Source organism: Chionomys nivalis, chromosome X, assembly GCF_950005125.1.
Source record: "Chionomys nivalis chromosome X, mChiNiv1.1, whole genome shotgun sequence".
In the NCBI taxonomy this organism is placed as follows: domain Eukaryota; kingdom Metazoa; phylum Chordata; class Mammalia; order Rodentia; family Cricetidae; genus Chionomys; species Chionomys nivalis.
In genome coordinates, this window is record NC_080112.1 from 107903402 (window position 1) to 107916322 (window position 12921).

The 12921-nt window shown below is 48.3% G+C and overlaps 1 protein-coding gene across 2 annotated transcripts in view; it reads left to right on the forward strand.

Annotated features, from left to right (window-relative positions):
- Window positions 1-677: 677 nt before the first annotated feature.
- Window positions 678-12921, forward strand: part of Elf4 (E74 like ETS transcription factor 4) — a 38301-nt gene continuing 26057 nt past the window's right edge. Inside the window, exon 1 of one of the 2 annotated variants that reach the window (XM_057759623.1) lies at window positions 678-701. The gene's annotated coding sequence lies outside the window, so the exon portion shown is untranslated. Of the gene's footprint in view, window positions 702-993; window positions 1044-12921 lie in introns of those variants that run through there. The other variant, XM_057759622.1, reaches the window with a different exon arrangement.

A 12921-nucleotide genomic window follows, 5' to 3' on the forward strand; every position in this document is an offset into this window, starting at 1 on the left:
CCGCCAATTATGAGCCGAGTGGGGGGTGCTGGCTCGAGAAGCCGTTCGCGCGACGTGAGCTGGGGGGGGGGGGCTGTGTCTTCTCTGTGGGGTGGGCAGCGAGCCTCGCTGGGGGAAGGAGAGCCCGCGCGGGCCCCTGGCAAGGCTTCCCCCTGCCGTGCTGGCGACCGTGGCGGGGTTAGGGCGGAGGGGCTCTGTTTCCACCGCGGTGCCTAGTCCCTCCCCACACCCCCCCACACTCCACCCCGCCCGCCCGCCCGCCCGCCCGCCCGTGGTCCCTCCCGTCGGTCCCTCCCTCCGGCTCTTCAGTCCCTCCTCGCCCTGCCTCCTTCGCGCCCGGCCCAGCCTCCGCCCGCGGGGACGTGTGTCTCCAGTGCGATTTCCCCTTTCTCTCGCTCGCCTCGGCTCAGGTCTCCCCCGCCGGCTCGCGGCCCCTCCGCGGGCGCCCCCCGCCGCCGTTCCCTCGGCGCGGCCCGGCCTCCCTGGAACCCTTCGGATTCCGTTCGCCCAGCTGCCACCCCAGCTCTCTTTTCAGCCCAGGCGCCACCGCCTCCCGCTCGCCTGCCCGCCGTCTCACCTGGTGTTTGCATCTCGCCCTCCAACTTTGCCATTGGCGGCGGAGCGACGTGTGGGAGAGCCCTGCGCCTCGCCTCGCCCGCCTGCCCGCCCGCCCGCCCGGACCAGCCTGCCCCGGCGCCGAGGTGAGTCACGGGCGGGCGCGGGGCGGTGGGGGCAGGCGGGCCCCGAGGAGAGAAGGAGGGAGGGGAAGAAGGGCGGGCGACGGCGGCCCCCGGCGGGCGGGCGGGCGGGCGGCCGCGAGGACGGACCGGGCGCCTAGCTCAACTTCCACTTCTCCTTTCGGCGGCGCCGAGCTCCAGGCGCCACTTGCCTGGAGCCCCCCGCTTTCAAGGCGGGAGAAGGCGGCCTGGCAGGGGGTGGGAACTCGGGTCCCCCGAGCCCTGGGACGGGGAGGGGAGCGCTCGGCCACCAAGCCGAGGAGCGGTCGTGTGACTGAACCCGAGCGGCAAACCAGCGGACCTCAGGTACGTCGATGGCGCCGCTTCTTGGGACGCGGGGAGACCTCGAAAAGTTTGCCTGAGTGGGGGAATTAAGGGCGCTGAGGCCGGGGAGTAGGGTCGGTTGGTGGCTGGCGGGCGGGCGGGGTGCGAGAAGGGCGCGTCAGCCTAGGCTTGAGGAGAGTCGCCTTCGTCTCGCTCCACCGGGTACCCTGTGGAGCCCGGGCTCCTGAGGTGACAAGTAGAAGGGTTTGGCAGAAGCCTTCTTCAGCTCGGGGCGACTAAGGCTCCGTGGAAGGGCCCGTGGTTACTGCGGCGCCCCCCCCTCAAATCTCAGCGCCTGAGGGCAGGAGGGTGAGCAAACTGGAGCGACAAGGTTGAACCGGTGGCCCCTAGGGCTTTCACAGGCGCTTTAGACACACACACACACACACACACACACACACACACTCGTGCGCGAACACGCACGAGCGCGCGCGCGCGCGCACACACACACACACACACACACATGCTCGCACGCTCGCACGTAAACCTATGACTTGGAGACCTGAACTGCCAAAATAGAGACCTCTTGGCAGGGGCTGGAGTTTCCGTGTGAGCCAGCCGCCAGGCTTCCCGCTCCCGCGTTCCCGCTCTCCAAGGTTCTCCCGCCTCTGGGCCTCCTCCCCTGATACTTCTGAGGGGACTCAGCCACCGCACAGCGCAAAGGTCCCCCAATGCCAGAGTCTGGCTCTGGCGGTTCAGAGACTGCTGAGCTGGCAATCACTTTATGAATTTTTGTCCCCTCCACGGTACCCCTAAACTTTGCTGCCCTTTCGTCGGGGTCGGGCCTGGGATTTAGACTTCCTGAGGAGTTACCTCCTGATCCCTTGGCACCTTGGCTCAACGGGTTTCTCTTGGGTGCCCCCAACTTCCACCGCACCCCAGCTGAGGAGCCCAGCGATTTGATGGCCTTTTGATTCCTTCCCCTCATCCCTCTGCCTGAGATAGAGGCCTGTCTGGTCCTGCAGCTTCTTCTAGTTAATGTTTGACAGTTCATTGTAGCTAATCATTTTAATTAGCTCTTAAAGTGGGGAGTAACAGTTAACCTTGGACTTCTCGATTTTGGCCTGGTGGGGCCTCAAATGGGAGGAGTTCTAAGGAGGTAAGAGCGGAAGTGAGGTCACCACCCCTGGCCTGAGCCACCACAGCTGGCTCCAGCAGCTGGTGGGCACACCCATTAGGGACTCAACTCCTGTGAGCTGACCTTTGCTTGGCCTGAATGCCAGGATGGAGGGAGGTGAAGGGAACCTATCTAGCTCTCTCCTCTTTGGGGAGACAGTGCTTTGGTATCAAAACTACCCAGGAAATTTGTAGGTCAATCAAGGAAGAATGTCAGTCAGTTGCAAGATTTCCCCAGTTTGAAAGTACTTCCTTGACCCAGTGCAGGAAAAAAAAAAAAACTCGCAGGAGCTGTTTCTAGGTGTGCAGAGGTTATCAGCAACAACCTGGAGCTGCCATAAGGAGTTGCCTTGCAGATGAGTGTCTCCGGTGCTGGGTTCAAAGCCAGTCATCTCTTGTATTTTTTTTATTTGTTTGTTGTTTGTGTGTTTTGTGTGTGTGTGTGTGTGTCTGTGTGTAGGGGGTTGTATATGAAGCAGGCTCCACCATTGCCACCCTCATCCAGCCTCTCTTTGTGAGCCGAAGGAGTGGCTTGTTTGCAGCTATGCCTGGCATTCCTCCCTCCGCTGTACTGTTTTGCTGGCTCCTCAGGAACTAGTGCCCACCCCTGTCCACTCTGGGGACCCTGAACCCAGCCTTCTTCACATAGTGCTAAGTGATGGCACAACAGCTTGAGCCTCGTCTGCTATATTCTGGGTCTTAAAAATGAGGCTGATTTATAACATACTCAAAATAACCTCTAATGTTGCAAAATTTTAGGGCTTTGGACCCAGAAAAGCCCAGTCAGCCACTGGCTGAGAGTATGGCTTTCCCAGGAAACCCTTTAGTCCTGGGTTTTCCCAACTTTCTCATTCTGCCCCCAGTCACTAGAGCTAGCCTGTCTGGGTTGAAACCCCAGCTTTGTCCTTTTTCTGGTTATGTGCCCCAAGTCAGTTGAATGCCTTAATTTCCTTACGTGGCAAGAGAAACTTACCTTATAAAGTTGGAGAGGAACAAATACATTCATACATATAGGCTGCTTATTAGAACACTGTGTGGTACACAGCACACAGGAACTGGCGTTATGATATGGCTAATACAGTGCCTAAGATTCAACTCAGCAAACATTTGCTGGGACCTGGTCCTAGTACTGAGCTGGCCCCAGTTGAAGTGTCAGCAGAGAAAATGTGGCTATGAGGAGGAAACCACTTGCCTTCCAGGGTAGTCTGTAGGCTGAAACAGTGGTAGGATGTAGGAGTCTAGAGAGAGTGGATACATTGTGTAAATAATGTAGTTTAAAGCCAAACTAAAGGAGTTGTCTCAACAGTTAAGAGCACTGCTGTTTTTGATTCCTCCCACTTACATGGTGTCTCATAACCATCTGTAATTTCGGTTCCAGGGATTCTGACATCTTCTTCTGACCTCCTTGAGCATCAGGTACACGTGTGATGCACAGATGTGCATACAGCCCAAACACCCATACACAAAATAAATTTACAAAATAGAAATAAAGCCAAACTCAAATTCCTGGGCCAGGATGGGGTGCCAGGCACCCCAGACTAAAGGCTTCTCCTTTCATGGGGACCAGGGCTCTGTCCTGGTCTGGATGCTATCTGTCCCTCAAGACTGCCCTTCTCTCCAGAGAAGGAGAAGTAAGGGAAAGTGGGCTCATGCAGGGGCTGCAAGTAGCAGGCATCTGGACCGTGATTTACTGGGTGTCAGGGCAGGATGGCATTACTTAGGACCCCTCCCAAACACCCCCAAATCTCTGTGGAATAGAAGGGCTCACAAGCTGGCATACCTCCTTCACATCCCAGGGTCCCCTGCTGAATTAAGAAGAGCCTTGGGCAACCCTCGCTCCTCTGTTCTGGGCCTGACCCCAACCTGGCCTTGGTTATCACTCCTGGTCCTCTAAGCTGCAAAAAGGTCCCTGGCTTCACTGCCAATTTATTCCTTCTGTGGTTCGCAGACTGAAAACTAGTTCTGCAGGGGAGAAAAGAAACTCATGAAAGGCACCCAGAATCCCACAGGCTCTTTCCTAGGGGTCAGGGGCTTTTCTCATCAACACCAACCTGCCTGCAAATCTCTGGCTGCTGAGCCTCGTGTGTCCTGTAATAGCGGCTGTGCTGCTAATGCCCTGTAGCTTGGGCCCCAGCGCTGGTTGCCAAGAAACTGCTGGTCGGGGTGCTTATGAGGGTTCTGACCTCATAGGGGCTGCTGAGTTTCAATTCAGCAGCCATTTATTAACACCTACTGTGTGCCCAACCTGTACTAGGAGCTGTGGGGGAGCTGAGGGAAGGAGGTGGTGGAGCAAAACTGACTAAGATGACGCTGGAGCTGAAACAATCAGAGGCGAGGACAAGCAGCCAGGCCAGGGGCTGGTCAGGTGCTAATTGTACTTGTTGGAGCAGAGGCCAGCATGGCCAGGACTCTGAGGTCAGCAGCAGCTAGAGGAGGGAGGGAAGGCTTTGTGAGGGATTCGAGTGAGAGCTAGACCTTGAAAGGGGGCGGGGGCAGCGAGGGGGAGATGTGGCTGAGCAGAAAAGGGAGAAAAGACGCCTTTTCTCTCTATTCCCTAGCCACAGACTGACCTTCGAAGCCTGGATGATTGTTTGGTAAATGCATGTCACATAAAAGAGCAGGTCAGTGAGTGTGGGTGGCTTCGTGCAGACCTCGATCTCCACTTCAGGACATACAAAATGGTTGGCCTAGACAGTGAGCCAGCCTGTATTGATAATACACAAAGGGTGGTCAGGCTTCCCTGCCACCCAAGCTGAGAGGATCTCATTATGAACTGCACCCTCCAACACAGGCAGGCTAGGCGAGAAGGGAGGGAGGGAAGCAGGGGAAGTGAGAGGTAGAAACCATCAAACCTGACATGCTACAGTAGTTCACAGGAGAATTGGGCTGCCTAGCTCCAACCTTTCCCCGGGTTTTGAGACTTCTCTGGAACCCTGGAGGTAGAGAGCAGAGATTTTCATCACTACCTCCTCCCCCAGCCAGCTTGGAATTGAAGTCAAGAGAGTCCCACATTTGTGCCTGACCACCAAAATTCACCTTGTATTTGTTTTACTTTTGTGTCTTCCGTGGCTGGATGGGAAAGAGGGCTTTGGCTCTTGTTAGGTTTAGTTGGATGAAAACACCTGGACTACCTCCACTCCACATCAGTTTGTTCTCTCCTTGCTTCTTCTGGCTTCGCCTCTCCTCCATGAATTTAAACACCTAAAGGAACCTACTAGAATGCCCTGATTTGAACTGGGAAATTGTGTCATATGGTGATTTCTTGACAAAGAGACCCAGCCTGTTCCCAGACGAAGGGGGAGGCTCAGGCAGCAGAGAAAGGTATTTTGTGTAGCAGGGTCTTCAAGGAAAGTTCTGGAACATTTCTCAAAGAGGCTAACAAGAAACAAGAGTGTGGTGGCACACACGTTTAATATCAGCACTTGAGAGGCAGAGGCAGCAGTCTCTGTATTTGAGGCCAGCTTGGTCTACATATAGCGTTCCAGGATAGCCAGGGCTACGTAGTAAAAACACCCTGCCACAACAAAACAAAACATCAAGAGGTTAAGTAGGTGATTCAAGTTGAACAAGCTTTGCCTTAAGTTCCTACTTGACGGTAGGCCATTCCTTGTCCACTGTGAATACTTCTTGCCTCTTAGAATACCTTCCCTTTTGAAAGCTTCCTGCCTTCTTCTAGTCTGACACAATATCTTCCTCAAGAAACATTTCTGTCTCCAGGAGGGGTGCACAATCTACGTTCATTCATATCCCAGACCTGCCAGGTTCTGGCTGTGTGACAATGGACTCATTGACTTAATCTCTCTGGGTCTCACTGTCCATGTCACAGGAAGAATGAGTTAATGTAGTAAAACACTGAGCATGTTACCTTGCACATTGTACCCACCCAATAAATATTCCCTGGTATTATCACTTCTGGGCTGAGATTGTTGTTGCCAGTCATACAGTCTTTTCCCTGTTCACATACCTCAGACTTTTCCAAGATCTCTGGATTACCACTTTCCCAGAAGTGCTGGCAGGATATGCCACCCCATTCCTGAAAACACCAGGATTTTGCAGATTTTTCTGCTACCATTTTTGTTAAGTGTGCCATGATGAAGGATAAAGAGGGAATATGGAAGAATCAGCATGTGTGGACGTGCATGTGTGTGCATGTTTGTGTGTGCATTATCTACAAAGCCATTCTGAGTACTGCAGTTAATAGCGGAGCTTGAGGGGCTGGAGAGATGGCTCCGTGGATAAGAGCTTGCTTGCTCTTCGTGGTGGCCAGAAGCTCCAGACCCCAGACCCCAGAACTCATGTCAGGCAGCTTACACCTGCCTGTAACTCCAGCTTGAGGGAGTCTGCCACTTTCTTCTGGCTCTGCAGATACCCCTCCCACCACACACATTCACATAAGCATGCACACAGCACACATTAATGACTAATCAATCTTTTTCAAAGAGTGGAGCTTGGGCCTTCAAGGTGGCTCAGTGGGTGAACCTAAGCTCAGTCCCTGGAACCACATGGTGGAAAGAGAGAACCATCCCTGCAAATTACCCGCTAACCTCCACATATGATTCCTGGCACCCTCCCCCACACATGTGTAAAGAGTGGGGCTTAAGTTTTTAATATTTGTATTAATATCGCCATTTTCCCTGTCTTCATTATTTTCATTTTGAATATTCACTGAAGAAATCAGAAATGAGCTAGGTGTAATGCTGTACAGCTGCCATCTTGGCACTTTTGGAACTGAAGCTGGAAAATGGAGAGTTTAAGGCTTGCTTGGCCTATATAGCAAGTTCCAGGCCAGCCTCAGCTACGAAGTGAAACCTTGTCTTTTAAAAAAAGAAGAAGAAGAAGAAGAAGAAGAAGAAGAAGAAGAAGAAGAAGAAGAAGAAGAAGAAGAAGAAGAAGAAGAAGAAGAAATCAGAGGAAGTTTGTTCCTTGGAGAGAAGGCATAGCATTCTACCCCTGGGAACTGTTTAGCAATCATCGGTTTGTTGTTTGCCTCCTGAGGGTAGAACTCTGGAAGCCAGTTGGCCAACTCTGTGCTTACCACTGCTTGATTTGTTTTTCCCTCCTTTCAGTTTACAGAGATGTTGGGTGCCTGCTGGACAAATGCCCAAAGGCCTTTGTTTGAGTCTGGGGCATTGCCTTTGGCCAGGAGATTTTAGGGTTTAGGATCCTTTCCCAGAGGCCCTCCAGGAGATTACTTGGAGGTCCCATCTGCTGTAACTGGATATAAGGGACTAACTAGCATGCCCTGAGTGGAGCATGCTACTGACTTCCTTGGTCCCCACCCTTTAGGCTAAGAAGCTAGGCCTTGAGCAATGTGGACAATTAGTTTTCACCTCCCTAAAACCTGATAACCTGATAACAGAGGTACTCAGGTGTAAATTGAGGTGGTAATCTGTGTTTTTCCAGTGTTTTCTGGGATAAAAGTGGTTCGTCTAACTCTTCTGGGTCTGAAAATCCTTGTGCAGAAAGCCAGCCGATACCTTTTTACAAGCTCACAAAGTGACCAGGTTTTTAACACCACAGTGATCTAAAAAAGAAAAAGAGGAGGACAGAAAGACCCAGACCCCTTCTTAGAGACTCCAACCCCCATTCTAGAGTGTCAGGGACATGTGTGCTCTTACTGTGAGCAGCTGCATGATGTGGGGCTAATGACTTGCCTGGAGAAAGATCACTTTTCTTCCCTAGCTTTACTGGGGAAGGATTCCTGGAGGTGAAAGGACAGGTGGCCTTTCAAAAGAGGAAAGATAGACCATTGGCTATGTTCTAGGGGCATTCCAGGCTGCATGATAAAACATATTGGCATGAGAAAGCCAGAGGTACAACATCATAAGCCCACCACAATCAGCATGTGTGATAAGTTCCAGGTTCAGAATCAGACTCCCACTGGTAGCATCAAAGAATATGTTATTCTAGGGAAACATGAGATATACTGCCTTTTTTGTCTTCGCTACTACGGCAAAGCAGTGTGATGCTGTAAACAAAGAAATGCCGCATAATGACAAAACCATAGTCAGTGTTTTCTTTCACAGTTACTTCTATTTTGTTTTTCTAGACACAGTTTCTCTGTGTGGCCCTGGCCGTCCTGGACTAAACTGGCCTTAAACTCAGAGATTAGCCTGCCTCTGCCTCTTGAGTGCTGGGATTAAAGATGCGCACCACTACCAGCCAGCAGGGTTAGTTCTGTAGTTCTCCCACTGGTTGTTATTTTGTACAATCCAAGACACCTTTTCTTTTTATTTTACTTAATAGCTTTACTAAAGTTATATCAATGTACAATAAATGGCAGATATTTCCAAGTACACAATTTGATCCTATTTGACATATGTACAGGCCCATGAAACCATTGCCACATTCAAGAGAGAGCTAGCATATGTGGAGCTTCTGGGAAGTTTCCTTGTGCCCTTTAGCAATCCTGCTTCCCATCCTAAGGCAACTACTGCTCTGGTTTCTGTCACTATAGATTAGTTTGCATTTTCTAAAGTTTCATATAATTGGAATCATGCAGTCTTTTCTGGTCTGGCTTCTCTCTGCATATTTTTGTTAAAACTCTTCCTTGTTTTTGTATATATCAGTGTTTGTTCTTTCTCACTTTCTCGCCCTCTTTCCCTCCCTTCCTCTTTTGAGTCCGGGTCCCACTTTGTAGCCTTGGTTGACCCTGCAACTCAACTGTGCAGACCAGCCGTCTCTCACTCAGTGAGATCTGCCTACCTCTGCCTCCGGAGTTCTGAGATTAAAGGCTTGTGCCATCATGCCTGTCGGATGTTTCATTCTTTTTTATTGCAAAGTAGCATTCCATTGTATGGATAAAACACACAGTGTTTATCTGTTCATCTGCCTGTGGACATTTGATGCTTTTTTCCCAGTTTTTAAAAACCATTGCAAACAAAGCTGCTCTGACATCTGTGTGCAAATCTTTTTGTGGCTATAAGTTTCCTTTTCTTTTGGTTAAATACCTGGAAGAGAAGTAACTAGATCATAACAGTAATGAAGTTTCTACTTTTAAAGAAATCATTACACTGTTTTCAGAATGACTTTACCATTTTACCCTCCCCCAAAGGATGAGAAGCCCAAGTTGTTCATCTTCAATAACACTGGAATATAAGGGTGGGTGGGTGGCCTTTCTACCTTCAGCCATTTTCATAGATGTGCCATTGTGTTACATTGTAATTTCAATTTACATTCCCTAATGATTTACTATTTTAATCATTTTCCATGTGCTTATTTATTATTTATATGTCTTCTTTGGTGAAATGTCTGCTCAAGTCTATTTGCCAATAAAGTCCTTTATAAACTCTAGTTGCAAGACTTCTATGACATTCCTGCTTTATAAACATTCTCTGTTTTCTGATCCTTCTTCCTCCACCTCCCAAGTGTTGGGAATTACAGTTGTATGCCACAATCTAGTTCTAGAAGTCTTTAGTTTTGCACTCAGTCTTAGCCAAAATGCAACTAATCACTATTTTTCTTTCCCTATTGAGCTGGGAATTGAACCTCAAGTCTTTTCGTACTTAGGCAAGTGCCTTACCATTGAACTATGTCCTAAGCCTTCATTTTTCCTTTTATAGATCATGTTTTCAGTACTGCATCTAAGGGCTCTGCCCGGGCTTAAATCACAACTATTTCATCATATGTTTTCTTTTATAATTTTAGGCTTCAAATTTTGGTCTGTGATACATTTTGAGTTAATTTTTCAGTATGGAGATCCAGAGCTTTGTGTGGGCTAGGAAAGAACTTTCCCAGCCTTATTTTGATCATTTTTAAAATAATTAAAAATTTTTAGTGTGTGTGCGTGGATGTAGATGTGTGTTGATACATATGTGAGTGTGAGCACACACTCACACCACCAAGTACATGTGGAGGTCAGAGGACAACTTTTGGGAGTCAGTTCTTTCCTCATGGTAGGTTCCAGGGAATGAACTCAGGTCATCACCTGCTGTGCTGTCTTGCCACGCCAGATTTTGTCTGCTTTAAGTCCTTTGCAATACCATATGAAGTTTAAAACTGTATAATTTTTTAATACTTGAATATACCCTATTTGCACTAATTATTGAAAATTACTCCAGTTCTTTGCTTTTGAATCTTATAGTCAGGTGTGTGCTCGATATTACTGTTGTTTTAGATGATGCTGTTTAGTGATGTTCTGTGGCTAACGGGTACTTTAACTTTACATTTGTAGAATAAGGTTTTGGTTTTGCCCATTTTGGGTGATAAATCCAAGATTTCTTTCATACATTGTTGTATGAATGCCTATATTATCCCCTTTCAACCATGTCTGCCAAGATAGCAGATCTCATTAATCAAAGTTTAGCTGGCCGTGGTGGCACATGCCTGTAGCCCTAACTATTTGTGTGCTGAGGCATGGAACGATGAGTTTGAGATCAGCTTGAGGTATAGAGCAAGACGTTGTTACCCCCTTCTCTCTCACACACACACACCAAAAACAACAAATTTTTGGCCTCATACAGTTTTTCTCATATCCCATTATCTCACATCATTTTGGATCTTAGACCTGGTACAGAATCATGACACTGTTCCCAAAGGTACAGTGATGTGACTAGAACCCAATATTCCCAGGGTGGGACTGTGATTTTGTACCAAAAAAAGTAATGCTTTTGATGATAGCTTGATTATCCACTGCCTCCTCAATGGTGCTTGGGCAAATAACGTGATCTGTCATTTGCTCCTCTAACAGAAGCTTGCAGCCAGAGAGGAAAAGTAATATCTGAGTTCCTTGAATCCTTTGTCTCCCAACTGCAGGACAACTGTACTTCTAGATGTACTTCTAGACTGTAATCCTAAAATCATTTAGGATCTGTATCTTGACAGTTTTTGTGGGTTTAATTCATGGATGGTCAGTTGTAGGTTGGAAACAAAAGAAAATCAAATACAGCATGATTTCATGGGTTTTACCGCCTGCTGGAGAAAGAAAAGATACACATGAAATAATCAGCAATTCAAGACCACGTGGGCTAAAATAGATCTTGTGACAGAACTTAAAGGCTCTGGGGAGTTTAATGGGGGGCTCTGTGGGTGTGGATTGTAATTACTAGAACATAAACAGCTCTGTGAGGTTAGGGGACATGTTTGGAACCTTGCTAGATGGGTACTGTTTGATTAGACAAAAAGGATCACTAAGGGATGGCAAGCCTGAGAAATTCCATGAATGAGGCTGGAATGTTCCCTCAGGGGACCATGAGGAGACCACTGGGCTAGAAGCCCAGCTTGAGTTGGGAAATCATGGGAACGAGGCTGAGTAGGTAGGGTGGGGTCAGACTGCTAAGGACCTTTGGAAACCAAGTTAGATGAGTTTGGACTCTGGGACTCTGCTGAGTCGGAGTCCAGCTGGTTGTGGCCATAGCCACAGATCTCAATGTGTGTCCTGAAGAAGTTGGCATCATCTCAGAGGCTGAGGGAGGAGTTAGGTAGAGGCAGGACCAAGAGTGGAACTTGATCTTTCTTACTCCCAATAAAGAGGAGCACAGCTTTTATCTTTTTTCAGGCTTTCACACTTACTCCCCTATAGCTTCATAACAGAGATCACTGGCATGGGAAGTTGATGATGGGACAAGAGACAACACTACCAACAAGCTCACCTACTGACTGCCCCACCCTTCTACTTACCCTGACACCTTAGGTAAAAGTCTCTCGATGGTGTCTGAGAATGAAAATGCAAGCCAAGTGCAGCTATGTGGGAGGCTGAGAAGGGAGGATTGTTTGAGCCTCAGTTCAGGAGATTGAGGCCAACACAACTAGATCTGGGCAACACAACTAGAGGCTGTCTCAACATAGAAACAATAAAGAAAGCAACAAAGGGAAAACCGAGTATGACAGTACAGACCTGTAATCTCTTCCCTTGGGAAATTCAGACAGGAATATTGTGAGTTCAAAGCCAGCCTCGGCTCCATAGTGAGACCTGGTGTCAAGGAAAAAGGAATGTGTTCAGGAGAGAAATGACCTGTTCACCCAGTATCAGCTACCAATATATCAACACTAATTGGTTTGAGTTTTATCTTTTTAATTTATTTTTTATGTGAAACTTAATTTTTTTATTATTCTTTCATATAACATATATCGACCAAAAAGCTTCTCCTCGCTCCACTTCTAACTGGTAGGAAAGACTGTTTCTGTAGAGATGGGATTTCAGCCAAAATTTTTTGATAGAGGAAAGAAATGGGGACCAGATAGTAAGAGCACTGAGAGTCATGAAATCTCCTCCTGAGATTTCAAGAACCATGTGACACTAATGGCAAAACTATTTTAGCAGAATTTTCCATGTATTATATATGTATAGAAAGAGAGAGGGAAGGAGGGAAGGAGGGAGGGAGGGAGAGAGAGAGAGAGAGAGAGAGAGAGAGAGAGAGAGAGAGAGAGTCTTACCATGTAGTTCTATCTGATCTTGTACTCAACTGGGATCCATCTGCCTCTGTCTCCCAAATACTGGGACCAAACAGTTCAAGTGTGCCACTACAAACGTCTTAAATTGGATTCTTGAGCTAGAAGACTTGTTCTCATAACATTTCTTTGTGATGTAACATTTGCTCCCCAGCTTTTTGTTTTATTTTATTTTGGTTTTGGTTTTGTTTCTCAAGACAGGATTTCTCTATGTACCCCTGGCTGTCCTGGATGGAACTCACACTGTAGACCAGGCTGGCCTCGAACTCAGAGATTCGCCTACCTCTGCCTCCTGAGTTCTGGGATTATAGGTGTGCGCCACCACTGCTCGACACTCGGCTTATTTATTTTGGGA